At 37.9% G+C, this 18,768-nt stretch overlaps 1 protein-coding gene and 1 non-coding gene across 6 annotated transcripts in view; one reads left to right on the forward strand and one right to left on the reverse strand.

The window, feature by feature from the left end:
- The window catches only part of LOC126210216 (uncharacterized), a 131,750-nt gene that overhangs the window by 101,086 nt on the left and 11,896 nt on the right, over positions 1-18,768 (reverse strand). The gene's annotated exons all lie outside the window — the stretch shown is intronic.
- Positions 4,552-4,626, forward strand: Trnas-uga (transfer RNA serine (anticodon UGA)). The gene has a single exon. It is a non-coding gene; the product is annotated as a tRNA-Ser (tRNA).

Genomic DNA, 18,768 nt, shown 5'->3' on the forward strand with positions numbered 1-18,768 from the left:
GACGGCCGAGGGCAGTTACCGCCAAGCGGTGCTGTAGATGAGACACGCCATGGTGGAGAAGGAGAGGAACTGGGTTTCTTATTAGCCTTCTTGGAAACAGGATGTTGAGGTGAAGAAGGAATCGATGGTTGTGAAGTTGGGGTATGTAAAAAATCTCCACGAGTAGGCTCTTTTTTGGAAGTCCAGGTATCTGATTTTGGGGCTCAGGATTTAGCAGAACCCGATGAAGGGTGAGCCACAGAGTGAGAAGGTGAGAGTGGGGAGGTTGAATGGGTGAATTTGCGCTGGCCGATCTGACGACTGTGGCACTGAAGGTGAGATCACAAGTCTGCGTGGCTGCCTCCTTTGTTGGCCGAGGAGAGGCAAGGACAGTGCTGCATTTACCTGTGTGACACACAGTGGGCTTTCGACTGGCGAATAACTTTTGAGCAGCAAAGGTCTACAACTTTTCCTTCACTCTGATTTCCTGAATGAGCTGTTTGTCTTTAAAAATGGGGCTAACTCTAGAGGAAGCAGTGTGGTCACCCATACAGTTGATGCAACGAGGGGATGGAGGTGTACAAGCACCCTCATGGGCATCCTTGCCACGTGTAACGCTTTGGCTGGATTGAAACACGACTGACTGGTATGATTGAACCGCTGACACCGATAGCAACGCATAGGGTTTGGGATGTAGGGGCGAATGGAAATTATCTCATAGCCCGCTTTTACGTTCGATGAAAGGTGAACTCTGTCAAATGTCAAGAAGACAGTACGGGTTGGAACGATGTTCTTGTCAACCCTTTTCATGACTCGATGAACAGCCGTTATGCCTTGGTGAGACAGGTAGTTTTGAATTTCCTCGTCGGACAATCCGTCGAGGGAGCATGTAATAACAACCCCACGTGATGAATTTAAAGTGCGGTGCGCTTCCACCCAGACAGGGAAGGTGTGTGGCAGTGAAGTACGCAGCAATTTTTGTGCCTGGAGGGCACTGACTGTTTCTAACAACAAGGTGCCATTTCGTAATCGGGAACAAGACTTTACAGGACCTGAAACTGCATCGACACCATTCTGAATAATGAAAGTGTTGACTGTGGAGAAGTCTTGATCTTCGTCCGACCGAGAAACAACAAGGAAATGTGGCAACAATGGAAGAATTGTCCGTGGCTGAGACTCATTTAACTTTCGCTTGTGAGCATACATAGTAGATGATGAGGAAACCATTGCGGAAGTATCCCCCATGATTACCGGCGTCTCCGATGACGCGCTCCTTCCTTGTGGGGGGCCCTCTCTGAGGGCACTCCCGCCTTAGGTGATTGTTCACACTTCAGGTCACACCTCCCGAGAAACGGACAGAGGGACCCATCGGCACTTTCGGAAGGTATCAGCTCGGGTAATCACCCCTCCCTGGGCCTGGCCGTTACCAGGGGGTATGTACGTGTCCTACCTGTCTACACGGGGCGGGGAATTACGCGTTACTCCGTCACCGGCTACCCGTAGGAATGCGTGGTTCGGCCTTCAGACACGCACAGGGAGGAAAAAAGAGAAAGGCAGGAACCAAGGAAAGGAAAGGAAAGGAAAGGAAGAGAGGTTTCAAACGCCACAGCAGAGAAAATGGTAAAGAGAAGAGGTAAGGAATACAGAAGGAAAAGGGAAGGACAAAGACTTGTCAGCGGAGAAAGTGAAGAAGAGAGACTGTTTTACAGTTTTGAGTGTCCGTCTCCGGACGTAGGCACTAAACATACTCCCAGAGGGGGAGAAAGGGAAAGGAAGAGGCGGAGGTGGGGGGGGGGGGGGGGGGGGCATACTAGCTCGGGGTCCCGTGCTCACTATGCACGTATCCACGAAAGAGTTGTGGACCCCTTGGGGGGAATTACGAACTTGCGAGCGACCAGGTAAGGCACGTTTCCCTTTACCCAGATCTCCTGGACAGCTTGCTCATTGAGATGCACAGGATGATTGTGGGAGGAGTCAGCATCGTTGTCATTGCTGTTGATGCAGCGGGCAGAAGCAAGTGGACAATTGCCCATGTGAGCATCCCCACCACAGGTTACGCATATGGCTGGGTGTCAATAGGACTTTCGAGTGTGGTTGTAACAGTGACACTGGTAGCAGCGTATTGGGTTCAGAATATGCAGTCTGACTGTGATAACCTCATAACATGCTTTGATCTTTGACAGAAGGATCACTCTATCAAAAGTGAGAAAGAGACTGCGTGTGGGCACTTAGGAGGCATCTACTTTTTTCATCGCCCGAAGGATGGCAATGATATCCTGATCAGAGATGTACGTCTGGATTTCTGCCTCTGTATGATGATCAAGCAGCCTACTGCTTCTGTAAGATGATCAAGCAGCCTAGTGTAAATAACACCACGGGAAGAATTCAGTGTTCGATCGCTATGGAGGAGTGAAGCTGCAAGAAGTTGTTGTGCTTAAGAATCAGAAGCAGTCTCCAAAAGCAAAGTGCCATTGCATTAATGAGAGCATGATTTCACAGGGCCAGCTATTGCAGCAACACCTTTCTGAATAATACACCGATTTACTGTAAAAAGGACTGATCTCCAACAATACGTGAAATCACAAGGAAACTTCGTTCAACTGGGAGGGTCTTTGAATCGTTAGCCTCATTCCACATACGTTTTATATCTGTTGACTGTGAAGATGACTGGCTCATTGTGAGAAAATCCCCATGATTGCCAGCATCTTTGATGGTGTACTCCTTCTGAGGGCCCCCTTCTGAAGGGGGCGCACTCACCTTGGGCGATTACTCACACCTCAGGGCACACCTCCGTAACAGCTGACAGAGGGACAAATAGGCAATTTGGGAAGGTAGCAGCTCAGGCAATCGCTCCTCTCCGGGCCTGGCCTGTACCAGGGGGTACGTGCGAACCCTACCTGTTGACCCGGGGCTGGTAATTACGCATTACTAGTGTCACCTGTTATGCATCAGACCCATGGGGCAGCCTTCAGGAGCACACAGGGAGGAAAAAGAAAAAGGAACCGCAAACACCAAAGTGGAGGAAGGACAGGAGAAGGTGAACAAAGAAATAAAAACAGATGTGTGGAGATTGTTCTAATACTGAGTAACAAAAATGCAGAAGACATTTCCAAAAACAGCCCAGACATGTTCCCCAAGGGAGAGGAAAAAGAACAGCAAGAGGATATACATGCAGCATGGAAGGGAAAAGATGCTGCAAAGGTTGGGCCCCGTGGTAGCCAAGCACGAACCAGCCAAAAAACAGTGTGCCTCTTGGGGGTCAGATTTACTGTGGCTAGTAGGGAAAAAAAAAAAGGAATGTTCAGGGTCAATAGAAAAATCGTGTGTTCACATAAGTTTTAAAATCTTTTTCTATTTTCATACTGAGCAGCGCATCTATCAGTGAAATAAGGCAGTTTCTTGACTCTTGGGTAGTGTTTAACCAAACACTTAGCCATTTCTTTCTGAACGCATTCACAAATCCTACATTGTGGTCCATATCATCACTTATAAAGAAACTGTCTGCTTTATCAATTTATTTTTCTGATTTATCACATAAACACGAACAGTATGGACTGTACAGCTGCTTTTTGTCCAGTGGTAACCCCTGGATTTCATTCTGAATTACAAAACTAGTTTTCAGCAAAGTCCACCAACAGAATTTACTTTTGCCAGGGTTGGATTTTCTTTCAAATTTTTCAGTCCTGTTGCCCGAAACTGAGATATAAATGAGTTTAAGTGCCTGTAATGTTGTTACCACCAAATCAGTGTATTAATCAACAGTTGCAGATTGCTTAATCAGTTCAGTCTGATGGCCTGTGTTAATCCCCCATCTGTACTGTTTCACCATCAGTGTCTTTGCGAGATAATTTTTCTTTCAAAACTTCCAACGGTCTGCAAACACTAGACCAAGCATCACAGAGATTAAGCATGGGGTCATTGTTTTCAGAGTTCCATAAAATAAATTTTATACGTTTTTTATGTGTTTCTTGAATGTGTTATGCATCACAAAGCAATTATACTTTGGTGGGTACCATAGACAAACACTGAATGAGAGCCTGCAGCACCAACTAAAATACATCTCTTTGATCTTAGTAAACAAAATTTAGAAAAACCAATGTTAACGTCTGAGTTCCCCCTTTACAACATTATAGTTCCCTTCAGATGCACAAGGTAAGTCTTTTTTTGCATAAATCAATGACAAACTTTACAACTTCAACAGTGATCATTTTACTTCTTTTTGGTTTAGAAATTGATAAAATACCCATCTTTGTTTTCAAGTTTCCTAGCCTGTCGAGCAACACACTCACGAACATTGAATTGTGATATTTTTTTCATTTAAGAGGGAGGAGCTAAAGTTAAAGCTTGAATTTTTTCATATCTCCTTCTACCGACCACTATTTCTTTCATTAACAATATCATGACATCAAAATCTTTGGCTTTTTTTCGCAATTTCATCATCCCTTCTATCCTCCCTACAGTCACAAATTTCAACACTGCGATTCAATGCATGGCACATTAAGTTTGTTAAGTTTGGAAGGTAGGAGACGAGGTACTGGCAGGAGTAAAGTTGTGGGGACGGGGCATGAGTAGTGCTTGGGTAGCTCAGTTGGTAGAGCACTTGCCCGTGAAAGGCAAAGGTCCCGAGTTCGAGTCTCGGTCCGGCAAACAGTTTTAATCTGCCAGGATGTTTCATAATGATAAAATGCAACACCACAGAATGACAGAACAACTGAGGCCAGATAGACTAATTTTTGCACATCAGTGATGTTCAACAATGTATGACAGTCATTGTTGCAGTGTTTTCATTTATGTACAGGTTTCAAGCAAGCTACTGCAAACACACTGTGAGCCGGTGGTTAGCGACACAGATAAATGTGATATATTATGTTCTTTCAAAATTCACTTAATAAAATGAAATAAATTTTTCATACTTAAGATTATTTTGTCCACCTAAAATAATTGATATTTAAATATGCTAATGTCAAACCTTAGCATCTGAAGCAGTGGGTGTCAGACCTAATTGAATTTTCTTGGAATGACTTTTTTCTTCACAGTAAAAAAGTCTGTGATTTCCAATTCATTTGTGTGTCCATTCACAGAAAACCAATTAATATTTTGATTTTATTAGAAAGCTTACAACCTTAGGAATTTTTTTGAGACTAAAACTAGGTTCCTGGTGAGTTGGAAGAATGTGATACCTGTTTTTCAACATCCTTGTAATTTTTCCACAAATTGGAAAGTGGCCTACAGCAATACTTTTTGTAATTTTCTTTTTCACTACACGGCTTAAATAAATTCATACTTGCTAACTATATGCCTCTCTTAACTTCCGAGATAAATTCCAAATCAAGAACTTCATGTAAACCTAAGTTATGAGTATGTAGGTAGATGCCGTTTTGCACAGACATTCTTGCAGAGGCGACAAAATATCACTATACTGAAAATTCAAAATACTCTTATCGATCCACATTTTACTAAATGTGTGTGTGTTTACATAACAGGTACATTAATTTTCAAAATTTTCAGCTAACTTTCTGAGAACACAGTAAAAAAGCATAAGCTTCATTTAACACACATTATTTGTCTGTTCCACTCCTGTGGGCCTGCCTCAGTTTGCAGCCTTAGTCTCTGCAAAAACCATTCTAGCTAAAAAATGTGTCCGTTCACAGGCTGAACACATACAACAGATGACAAATCTGACTCTTCACGAGTGTACAGGTGGCACAAGCAAACCACAGAAAAATGAGAGAATACACGGATCACTGTAATCTGCAGATCTGAGTCCACAGTATGACACCCAAGCAAACTACTGACATAACTGTGGCTGCCGACTTCCACTTTACCGTATAAATTATTGAGCTATCAAAGTTATTGAAGCTTGTTACTATTGTAACTCTTAAAACAACTGTATGACAGTTAACTCTCAAACACTTTCTACGGCATTTATTTATCTGAACTGCAAATTCTTCTGAGCGCACGATCGAAAATGACAGCCAACGTAGTGGCTGATGAGAGTGCTCCTATCGGGCACTGGGCCACATGTCATCTTCACATATGCACTGATGTAAATAAAGTGTATCAAATGTGTTAACACTATGCTAACAACACAGGAAATACCAAAGATCAGCTCTTGGGTATTCGAGCGTTTCTAACTGTTGACATACACCTTTTACGCAATAAACATGGCATAGTGCTAGAGTTTTTATTTTACACAGTTTTAATATTTTATTTTCTTCCAGACTCACATAGACCAACGGTATCACAGCATCTAGAATGTACAGTGTAATTTCTTATTAGCAAACACTGATTCTTTCCCAAGTGAACACAAAATATACCTGTCAGAATAGTTTTTACTGCTAGGTGTACAAATAGTGAACTAAGGTGTTTTGGAGATTGGAAAAGTTTATCTTACAAACTTGCAAAGTTCTATATCAAAAGCACACACTGTAGGCACAATAGCACTTCCATGGTCAGATCAGGGAAACACACAAAGTGCCCAAAAAGAGCTCACACACAATTTGTATATGGGCCTCCAGCATATTTACAAAATACTGACTACTTTGAGATGTGAAATAAAATATCCAAAACTTGGTCACAATGACTGTGAAAGTGAACATTTTGGGCAGTTAATATGTAATGCAAAACCTGAATTAAGTTTACCAGAGATGAATACTGAACAAATTTTTTTCTTCTATCTAAATATACAGTATACACGAAATAAATTGCCTGAATTACAGCTGTTTTTAGAAGAGAGACATTGTGATGTTCTGTGTCTCAATGAACACTGGCTCACAAAAAACGAAAGCCAGCTGTATATTCCTGGTGGCTACAGAATAGCTTCTCCTTTTGTTATATCCAGTATGAAGAAAGGAGGTGTAGGTTCATTTGTCAAAGCTTGTATAAAACTTAATGTTCAAATGTGTGTGAATTCCTAAGGAACGAAACTGCTGAGGTCATCGGTCCCTAGACTTACACACTACTTAAACTAACGTAACACTAAGGACAACACTCGCACCCATGCCCGAGGGAGGACTCGAATCTCCGGTGGGAGGGGGTATAAAACTTCAGATCAGTGTAATAGATAAGCACTAAGAAAAAGGTCGATCATGGTTGCACTCAAATACAAAGCAAAGCAGATTGGAATATAATTGAAAAACTAGAGCAGCCACAGAAAAATTATCCATTCCCTAAGTGCAGATGAGCTTAATAATTATAAGTGATGGAAAATTTTCTACGACAGATGAAGTCAGGACACGCAGTAATCACAGAAATGCCGGCAGACTGCTTGTTTCTTGGAAAGCTGGAGCTCACATCAGTTTAGAAACGTTTGATTGAAAACTGTCTACCCTAAGGAAACAAAACACACTGTCTCCAAGCTGAGCAACTCTAGAATAGAGGATATCAATGGTTTATCTAAATTTATCCTTAAAAATAGTGAATACAGTCTGCCCTTAATGTCATTATAAATCTGATATTAAAAAAGTGTGCTTCCAGATAGCTTGACATTAACCACCATCTTGCCTCTGTATAAAAAAGGAGACAAACTCACCTAAAAGATTATAGGCCTATCACAATAAGGACAATAACATCAAAAATTATTGAAGCCATTGTAAAAATACCTATTGAATTATTATTTTTTACAATTAAAAACCACTTAAACAAATCCCAATATGGCAATGTGGCTTTTGAAATGCAGTGTTTACAATTAAGGCAGTTCAAGATGTGTTACGTGCCTTACATGACTAAAATAGACAACACACCCATGCCACTCTAGTAGATTTGAGCAACACCTCCAACACTTTCAAACAACATCTTAAAAAACAAAACAGAACATTATGGACTGAAAGGCATTGACTAGAACTTTTGAGATCATATTCAGCTGAGAGAAAACAAATGGTGATCATAAACCTAAGCAAAAAAAACATCTGATTTTCTGATTACATCTTGTCCCATGTAAAGCATTGATGTATACAGATAACCCCACATCTCATACCAATGAAAAGGTCATAGTACAAATGAATGACTTTTGATGAAAGAGGCAACTTGGTGGTTCAAGGAAATAATTAAAGCTAAACAATCTCAAGGAAATGTCAGGAATATTGTTACATATCCATGTCAACAATACATTATGTTGGAACACTCTGACAGATAGTCTGCAAAAAGTTATCTACAGTAGTGCACCTAATGGTGTAAAATGCCCAGGCATTTGTAAGTTGTGGCAACTGTCCAGGATAAATGACTGGACAAATACCGAAAATAAATAAATGCCCAGGAGTTTATGAATTTTAAAGAGTAATTGATAAGCAGCACTTATAAAAAAATTTAAGCTGATATTTTGTATTGGAAAAGGTGTTTTGCAACACTGCTTCTCCAGTAGTCAATTCTTGGGGTAGTATAAAAGCAGTTTTTGAAATAAAGTATAGTTTATATTAAGTAGCTATCCTGTAGTTAGTATATTTACTTATAATACTGCAAGAACTTCAAAAGTTGTTCGCAATCACTGTATCTAACTCAAGCACTGTTTTCAACTTCTAGGTTTTGAAACACTTTCTAATATGCTTTTCCATTTTTTTGGAGTGTGACTGTTCATATTCCTTCAAACAACATTTATAAGACACTCCTTTCACTTTCAAATTCGAAAAGTTCCAAACAGGTACTTTTTTTTTATTATCTTGCAACTGTTCCATAGCCTATTTACTGTCTGTAACACTGAAAATAACAGAGACGAGGTTATGTTGCTTCTCACTCAACCACACCAACTTCAATGAACGTCAGTCAGACTAGTGTTGCCTATTACAGTTGACTTAACAACCAACAAAATTGCATAAATTACCTGAAATTACTAGCTGCTCACTCAAAATTTCATCTGTTACCTATTTGCAATAATAGTAATAGCACCAATATTTACTCAGAATTACTGCAATTAGTTTTTTTATATTAGTGTTCTCATTATACCTTCACAGCAGTGCAGTCATAAGAAAGTAGATAAAGAAAGGAACAGAATAGAAAACAATAGTCTGTTTCAAACAATAGTCTGTTTCAAAAGTCACTGCATCTGGCAATAATCCATTTTATTTTTGTTTTTTTGTTTTTTTCACTAAAACAGTTTAACATTTAAGAATACATTTATCATCAAGAAGATATGCCAGCTGTTTGATACATTCAGTAATAATTTTATCAGTAATCATTCTTCAATAATATTCAGAGATATGACACGGATTATAAAGCAATGACCCAAAGATTAGATTCAGTTTTCCTTCCATACACCTAAAAAATGAGATGATTCTCGTGGGTGTGGAACATGTCACAAAACATTTGAATATAATACTTACTACCCTGATCATTTGTCAAGAGATAGTCGAAATAGGTTAATACAATGCAGTAAACTGAAACAGCTAATATTTACACAATTAACACACTGTCAGAAGGAAACACTGTTACGCACTATTAATAAATTTATCATACACTAAATAGGCCTACCTAATCTTGACTGTTGTGACCAAGTGTTGTCAAAACTGAAATCTTAACAGATATTTTTACTTAAGCTGTCTTAACAGTCTCTGTTAAGATATTCATCTATGGAGTAGGAGGAGTTACCTATCAAAAAGTCTTTCAAACTCTGTTTAAACTGTGCCTTATCTGAAACCAAGGTTTTAATGGTTGCTGCCAATTTATTGAAAATGTGTGTTCCAGAATATTGGACCCCTTTTTGGACCAAGGTAAGTAATTTTAGGTCTTTATGTAGACTGTCCTTATTCCTAGTATTGATACTATGGATTGAGCTATTGGTTGGAAACAGAGATGTATTACGGGTCAAACCATATGAAGTGGTCCAGTGATGGTTGCTTGACCATTCTTAAATATTTCAATTCTTTTATATGTGATTGCCCTATATTTGAGACATTCAAAAAAGTTTTTTAGAATAATTTATCTTGCACCTTTACTCAATGGCGGCCATTTTTAGTTGTAGGTGTGCGATGATTTTTCAGTCTGGAGACATTAGCGAAAATTTGATATCTCTGCACTGGGTTAAGTTACGGCATTGCAATTGACATGATTGTTTTTAGAAAAGTATCCTCTACAGCACTATCTATTAAACAAAATACCCCAAATTCAAAAATAACAAGTCAAAATGAAATCCAAAGTTTAGTACACAAATTTTCAAAAATCCACTTTTTAGACCCAAAAATAACAAACAAGGAGTGATTTATGAGAGTCTATTTTTTCCTATAGTTAGATATCTTACACTACTAGCCTCATATAGAGCAAAAACACTTACAAATGTTTCCTTAATTTTTTATGAATTTTTGAAATTTGAAAATTTTCATTTTTTGTGAAGTTTGGGGTTAGCTATCTCAGGTGGGACCAAACATAAAAATATGATTTTTGCACAGTTTGTACACCTATATGATAGCAACGTACTGCAAAAGTCTCAACATTTATATCTGACTGTGAACAAAGATATGAATTTTTGAAAATGAAGAAATAATTCACATTACTCTACAACTGATCTTATGGCCTATTTAAATGGTTTATTGTTTCATTGTAATAAAATTTAATTGTGACATATTTAGTTAACACTATAACCCAACATACATTTAGCTTATTTATTTTTAATAATGCAATATTAAACAATAGGAGCTTTTGCTTTTGTTCTTATGGTAGGTTTATTGTCAATAAAGAAGTACATTATTCCTGGGTGTGGCATTGTTGTAGTCAGTCTATTCTGAAACCTCTGTTACACTGGATGTACATCGAGAGTGTAGAATGTGTTATGTGCTTTGTTCAGTGTGTAATCCGTAATTACTTTTGAGAGATTAACTGGGATGCAATAACATGGATGAACAGGTAGGAAGTTAAGTGTGTCACAAAACACTTTACGGTTCAGTTTCAAAAAACTTGAAAAATGTCAATGACTTTGATGAAGTTAGACAAACTTTGTTTAAATTTTGAGTAAGTTCTTCTGTAACATCACTGTGTGAGTATCATGAGAAGAAATATATTCTGAAGTACAACCACATTTTTGGAAGAAACTGCTGTGATCCACTAAAAGTTCATAAGAAGCCCATTACTGAAGGTTGGAGGGAAATAAAACTTTAACATTTGTCTACGCCTACATCTACATGGTTACTCTGCAATTCACACTTAAGTGCCTGGCAGAGGGTTTATCGAACCTTTTTAATACTACCTCTCTACCAATCCACTCTCGAATGGCGCTTGGGAAAAAGGAACACCTAAATCTTTCTGTTCAAGCTCTGGTTTCTCTTATTTTATTATTATGATCATTTCTCCCTATGTAGGTAGGTGTCAACAAAATATTTACGCATTCAAAAGAGAAAGTTGGTGACTGAAATTTCATAAATAGATCTCGCCACAAAGAAAACCGCCTCTGTTTCAGTGACTGCCACCCCAACTCGCATATCATATCAGTGACACTCTCACCCCTATTGCGCGATAACACGAAACGAGCTGCCCTTCCTTGCACTTTTTCAATGTTCTCCGCCAATCCTACCTGGTAAGGATCCCATACCATGCAGCAATATTCCAGCAGAGGACAGACAAGCGTAATGTAGGCTGTCTCTTTAGTGAGTTTGTCGCACCATATAAGTGTTCTGCCAACAAAGCGCAGTCTTTGTTTCGCCTTCCCCACAATATCATCTATGTGGTCTTTCCAATTTAAGTTGCTCGTATTTGTAATTCCTAGGTATTTAGTCAAATTGACAGCTCTTAGATTTGTGTGATTTATCGTATACCCAAAATTTATCGGATCTCTTTTAGTACCCATGTGGGTGACCTCACACTTTTCTTTGTTTGGTGCTAACTGTCACTTTTTGCACCATACAGAAATTCTCTCCAGACCATTTTGTAATTAGAATTGATCGTCTGATGATTTTACTAGATGGTAAATAACAGCGTCATCTGCAAACACTCTAAGGGGACTACTCTGATTATCACCTAGATCATTTATATAAATCAGCATCAGCAGAGGTCCTATGACACTACCTTGTGGAATGTCAGATATCATTTCTGTTCTACTCGATGATTTACCATCTATCACTACGAACTGTGACCTCTCTGAGAGGAAATCACGAATCCAGTCACACAACTAAGATGATACTCCACATTCACACAATTTGATTAATAGTCACTTGTGAGGAATGGTATCAAAAGCCTTATTGAAATCTAGGAATATGGAATCGATCTGAGATCCCCTTTCGACAGCAATCATTACTTCATGAGAATAAAGAGCTAGCTGTGTTGCACAAGAACGATATTTTCTGAATCCGTGTTGTTTATGTATCAATAAGTCATTTTCTTCAAGGTGATTCATAATGTTTGAGTACAGTTATGCTCCAAAATCCTGCTGCAAACTGAGGTCAGTGATATGGGTCTGTATTTCAATGGGTTACTCCTATTTCTTTTCCTGAATATTTGTGTGACCTGTGCTACTTTCCAGTCTTTAGGAACAGACCTTTAGTCAAGTGAGTGGTTGTATATGATTGCTAAGAAAGGCGCTATTGTGTCTGCATACTCTGAGAGGAACCTGATTGGTATACCATCTGGACTGGAAGACTTGCCTTTCTTAAGTGATTTGAGTTGTTTCGCAACACCTAAGATATCTACTTTTATGCCACTCATGCCAACAGCTGTTCTGATTTCGAATTCTAGAATATTTACTTCGTCTTCTTTCCTGAAGGAATTACGGAAAACTGTCCTTGTTATGTGAGAGTGAAACAGCTTCCCATGTGAAACATAAAGTGATTCCTGGAAATTCCCTGTGTCCAAACTGTTGCTCAAAAATATTTGTTGTAAATCCAGAACCAGAATCATGTAACCTTGTTAATGACATTTATATTCCTAATGAGGAAGCTGTTAGAATATTGGATTTTGCTTGTTCTAAGTTAGATGTATCTCCTGCTTCGAAAATAATAAAATTAAGTAGCAGAAAAAGAAAAGTGGCTATTGAAAATAAGGTACAACAAATTTCAGACAAAATTAGAAGACTTGGAATCATGCTTTAATAATACAGATACCAACATTATTTCTAAAGAAGAAGAAAACCTACCACCAGCATCATCTGACACTGAATATTTGAGCTTAATAGAGAAATTAAAAATCAAATGTTCAGTGACATCTAAAGAGGAAAAAGTTAAAATTTTAACTTTGCTCCCTGAATCATGGTCAAGAGGAAAAAATAGTTCATGAATTCAACATATCTCATTGTTTGGTTAAACTAACCCGAAAATTAGAGAAAAGGAAGGCATTTGTCTAGTTTTAGGAAAGAAGAAAGGAGTAGCTATAAGTGAAGAAACAATTAAAAAGATCCAGCAGTTTTTTGAAGATGATGAAGACAGTAGAATGTGCCCAGGTTGCAAAGATAGCAAAAGAGTTGTTATAAATGGAGTTAAAATAACAAAGCAAAAATGACTAGTGCTGTCAAATTTAAATGAACTTTAAGCAGCTTTCAAAAATTCTCATCCTGAATGTAAAATAGGAAGGTCAAAATTTTGCGACCTCCACCCTAAGTGGTGTATTTTGGCTGGATCCTCAGGGACACACTCCGTATGTTTTTTATTATCATCAAAATGTCAAACTGATTACTTCGAGTGAAAAACTCAGTGACATTAAAACTACAAAGAGTTACTAGATTTAATGGTCTGTGACACTAACAGTTATGACTGCATGATGAGTTTGTGTAATAAATGCCCTGGTAAGGAGACAGTTACTGAATTGTTTTAATAAATATGATAAGGAAATGCCGGACGGTATTACCTTCAAGCAGTGGGTTACAACTCACAGGGCAGAAATGACAGTGCTTAAATCTCAGGAAGAGTATTTGGAATCTTTAATTGATAACTTACAAAAATTCAAAAGTCACCACTATGTTTCTAAAATTCAGAGTAAGTTTTTGAAGGACAAAAAAGCATAACTTGGTGAAACTTAATGCATAGTGCTAGCTGATTTTGCAGAAAATTTTACAATTGTGATTCAGGATGCAATAAGTCATTCTCTTCAAGGTGATTCATAATGTTTGAGTACAGTTATGCTCCAAAATCCTGCTGCAAATTGAGGTCAGTGATATGGGTCTGTACTTCAATGGATTACTCCTATTTCCTTTCCTGAATATTTGTGTGACCTGTGCTACTTTCCAGTCTTTAGGAACAGACCTTTAGTCAAATGAGTGGTCACTTGAAATGAGAAAGATGAAGTTTGCTGCAGTACTTCAATTTGCATTCTAAGTGACTACTTGGAGCACAACACTTTGGCTGTACGTGTGTTCCAAAAGTAGATAATAAATTACATAAAAGAAAATTTTCCCAAGGGTGAGAAGCTGATATACTTTTAAGATGGAAGTGGTAGTCAGTATAAGAACAAAATTAAATTTTCAAATCTGTGCAACCACAAAGTAGACTTTGGGTTGGAGGCTGAATGGCACTTTCTTGCATCTTGCAATGGTAAAAATGCATTTGATGGATTTGTTAAACAATGTACCCTTGTCCAAAACACATGTCTTGCACACAATGACATATATACATGTGAAAGAGAAGGAAACAGCAAAACGTGAAGTAAGTAAAGCCAGCCTACAAAGACCAACCACAGACCAAATTCGCACAGTACAGGACACCAAGAAGTGGAAAGTAGAGTTTTTACAACTGAGTCAGCTTCCAACAAAAGTAAAATTATGATCTGTATAAAGTGAAAAAAGTGTAATAAAAATGTGAAAAATGTACAGGTAATTTTATGCGACGAGTGTGATCATTGGATACATTTTTGATGATCAAAGTTAAAAGACGACGATCTTCCAGACACAAATAGTGAATGGCAGTACAAAGTTATTGTGGAGGGTAAAGACAATATGATGCTGCTGGAGGAAAATAAACGTCAGGTAAACACAGACTATGATATCCTACAAGTTATTTTATCTGCTGTTGTGGAGGAGAACTTAGCTTTGGCTAAAGAAAACGAGAAACTAAAAAAGGAATATGCAGTGATTGACTTGGAAATCACCAAAAAACTTTCTGAAGATAAGGTTAGTTCCTCAAAATTAAATAACCAATGTAGGCCAAAGGGCAGTTTACAAAGACACTGGGACATTGTTCCCATCACAAAAAATTGCAATCCTGCGCTGAGGAAAGATTATGTAAATTTTCCAGCCCTGAAAAATAGATTTAGTGTTCTTGAACATCTTAATGTTACAGAAAAAAAGGTTGAAGTTGGCTAACCCAAGTAAGCTTAATGGAAGTGAAGTGATTAAATAGCACAGTAAAACTCTTAGATTAAATATCAATGGAAGTAATGAAATGAAATGCCCAAGTCCCCAAGCTACAGAGGCAGACCTAGGCCTGTGAAATATATGTCTATGCAGATAGCCAAAGACGGAAAATACGAGATATTATTGAAAACAGTTCGAGCCATCATGTGTCAGCCACAGTAAAACCTGGTGCAAATTTGAAGATGAAGTGGCAAGTTCTTCGGCAACTGATTCTATTGAAATGACAGTTTTTCTTGCTGGAACAAACGATGTAGCGAAAAATGAGGGAAAAGGCTTCTTTCTGTCATTAAGAAAAAAATTGCACCAATTACAAAACAGAAAAATTATCCTCGTCTCAGTACTGTTTCGGCATGATCTCCCATTCTGGTCGTGTGTGAATGTAGAAGTGGCACGAATTAATGAAGAAACTTAGTACATACTTTAGAAATGTGTCTTTTGTAAAGGTAAAAGATTCCATACATCTGAACAAACATGGAAAAAATGTGAGTGATGAAATCATCAATCTAGCTGATAAGTTGGGCATAGCACAAATTAATAGGTTGGAGACAATACCACTAAGTTTTAAGGAAAATTCTTTTTTAGAGGTAACAAGGAAGATCAGGGCCTAGTTGATTTGCCCAGATTCACAATGGATAACCAGCTTAAAGATAAGCAAGATTTCATAAATATATATACTAGGCCCATGAATGTGGTCAGGGAGCATATGAAAGGTCAGAACTAAAATAGCATTAAGAATTTTGTATGTCCTAGTTCTTCACCTTGCCACACGGTTCAGTATGAAGCTAGTCATTGTTTTGAGAAAAACAGCAGTAATAAGGATAGTCCTTGTAATAAAACTTATTTATCAACTTTCTCATTTAAGCTAGGCTATCTCAATGTTGAAGGTATAAGTGGAAAACATGTAGTTTTAAATGATTTTACAAATAATATGTTCGATTCATTGTGTTTGAGTGACCACTGGTGTAAAGACAATGAAATTTATATTCATGTATTAAATGATTTCCAGTTAGTTAATAGTTTTAGCAGAGAACACTATATTCATGGGGGTGTGTCAATTTATGTTAAGAAAACTTTAACAAACAGTAGTAGTAGATTAGATTTGGGCTTCGTCTGTACTGAGTTGCACTTTGAAGCTACAGGTATATATCTTGAAAATTTAAAAATTGTTATTGTATCACTTTACAAGTCACCCAATGGTGATCCACTAATCTTTTTAGAAATACTTGAGAATTTATTAAATTTTTTTCATGGACCCCAGTGGAGAAAGTATAGTATAATGATTGGTCGTGACATGCTGCATTTGATATAACAAAAGATACACACAGTGTAAATGAATTTAAAAATCTCTTAAGACAATTTAATTTTAGTTTTACTAACTACAAACCTAAAAGAGAGACTGCTTGTCTTGACAATATACTTCCAAACGTTAGTAGAGATTTAATATGTTCCGATGTAGCTGTTTTTACCTTCTCACATCATGATTCAGTTTGGGTAGAAATAATATGACTTAATATGAAGTCTACAGAGGTCGAAGAGCCTAAAGTGGCCATAACAAGACCAATAACACAGGACAAAATTTTAAATTTTAAGGTTTCACTCAAGAATTATGATTGGGAAGATTTGTTTAGCAATAATAGTCATTGTTCTGCTAATATAATCTTTCATAGATTTTTTCAGGCTTTCTTAACTATTTTTGAGACAAGCTTCCCTTGGTACAAATGTAAAGTCAATCCCAACACATGTAGTTACACAAATAAGCATAGGCATAAGAATGCATGGTACACTTTTGAACTAGCTGATATGAATTTTTTTTTAAATGTATTCAGATTTTTATAGACTACACAAAACAGATGAGGCTAAGTTGAGATACTTATGAGCTAGGAAGGATTATAAACATGCAATCAATGAGGCTAAGAAACAACATAACTTGTTTAGTATTGAGTCATCCAAAAATAAATGTAAGAGAGCATGTAGTGTAATAAACTCAGTGGCCAAAAGCAAACAAAAAGTGGTTGTAGCCATATCACAAACTGAGTTTAATAACTTTTGTGTGCAATCCGTTAATGAAATTTGTGGAACTATTGTTAGGCCTCAGGAAATTGCATCTGATATTTAAAAAAAAAAAACCATGAACCATGGACCTTGCCGTTGGTGGGGAGGCTTGCGTGCCTCAAGGATACAGATGGCCGTACCGTAGGTGCAACCACAATGGAGGGGTATCTGTTGAGAGGCCAGACAAACATGTGGTTCCTGAAGAGGGGCAGCAGCCTTTTCAGTAGTTGCAGGGGCAAAAGTCTGGATGATTGACTGATCTGGCCTTGTAACATTAACCAAAACGGCCTTGCTGTGCTGGTACTGCGAACGGCTGAAAGCAAGCAAGGGGAAACTACAGCCGTCATTTTTCCCGAGGACATGCAGCTTTACTGTATGATTAAATGATGATGGCGTCCTCTTGGGTAAAATATTCCGGAGGTAAAATAGTCCCCCATTCGGATCTCCGGGCGGGGACTACTCAAGAGGACGTCGTTATCAGGAGAAAGAAAACTGGCGTTCTACGGATCGGAGCGTGGAATGTCAGATCCCTTAATCGGGTAGGTAGGTTAGAAAATTTAAAAAGGAAAATGGATAGGTTAAAGTTAGATATAGTGGGAATTAGTGAAGTTCGGTGGCAGGAGGAACAAGACTTTTGGTCAGGTGATTACAGGGTTATAAATACAAAATCAAATAGGGGTGATGCAGGAGTAGGTTTAATAATGAATAAAAAAATAGGAGTGCGGGTTAGCTACTACAAACAGCATAGTGAACGCATTATTGTGGCCAAGATAGACACAAAGCCCATGCCTACTACAGTAGTACAAGTTTATATGCCAACTAGCTCTGCAGATGATGAAGAAATTGATGAAATGTATGACAAGATACAATTATTCAGGTAGTGAAGGGAGACGAAAATTTAATAGTCATGGGTGACTGGAATTCGTCAGTAGGAAAAGGGAGAGAAGGAAACATAGTAGGTGAATATGGATTGGGTGGAAGAAATGAAAGAGGAAGCCGCCTTGTAGAATTTTGCACAGAGCATAACTTAATCATAGCTAACACTTGGTTCAAGAATCATAAAAGAAGGTTGTATACCTGGAAGAATCCTGGAGATACTAAAAGGTATCAGATAGATTATATAATGGTAAGACAGAGATTTAGGAACCAGGTTTTAAATTGTAAGACATTTCCAGGGGCAGATGTGGATTCTGACCACTATCTATTGGTTATGAACTGCAGATTGAAACTGAAGAAACTGCAAAAAGGTGGGAATTTAAGGAGATGGGACCTGGATAAACTGAAAGAACCAGAGGTTGTAGAGAGTTTCAGGGAGAGCATAAGGTAACAATTGACAGGAATGGGGGAAAGAAATACAGTAGAAGAAGAATGGGTAGCTCTGAGGCATGAAGTAGTGAAGGCAGCAGACGATCAAATAGGTAAAAAGACGAGGGCTAATAGAAATCCTTGGGTAACAGAAGAAATATTGAATTTAATTGATG

This window comes from Schistocerca nitens, chromosome 10, assembly GCF_023898315.1.
Source record: "Schistocerca nitens isolate TAMUIC-IGC-003100 chromosome 10, iqSchNite1.1, whole genome shotgun sequence".
NCBI classification, from domain to species: domain Eukaryota; kingdom Metazoa; phylum Arthropoda; class Insecta; order Orthoptera; family Acrididae; genus Schistocerca; species Schistocerca nitens.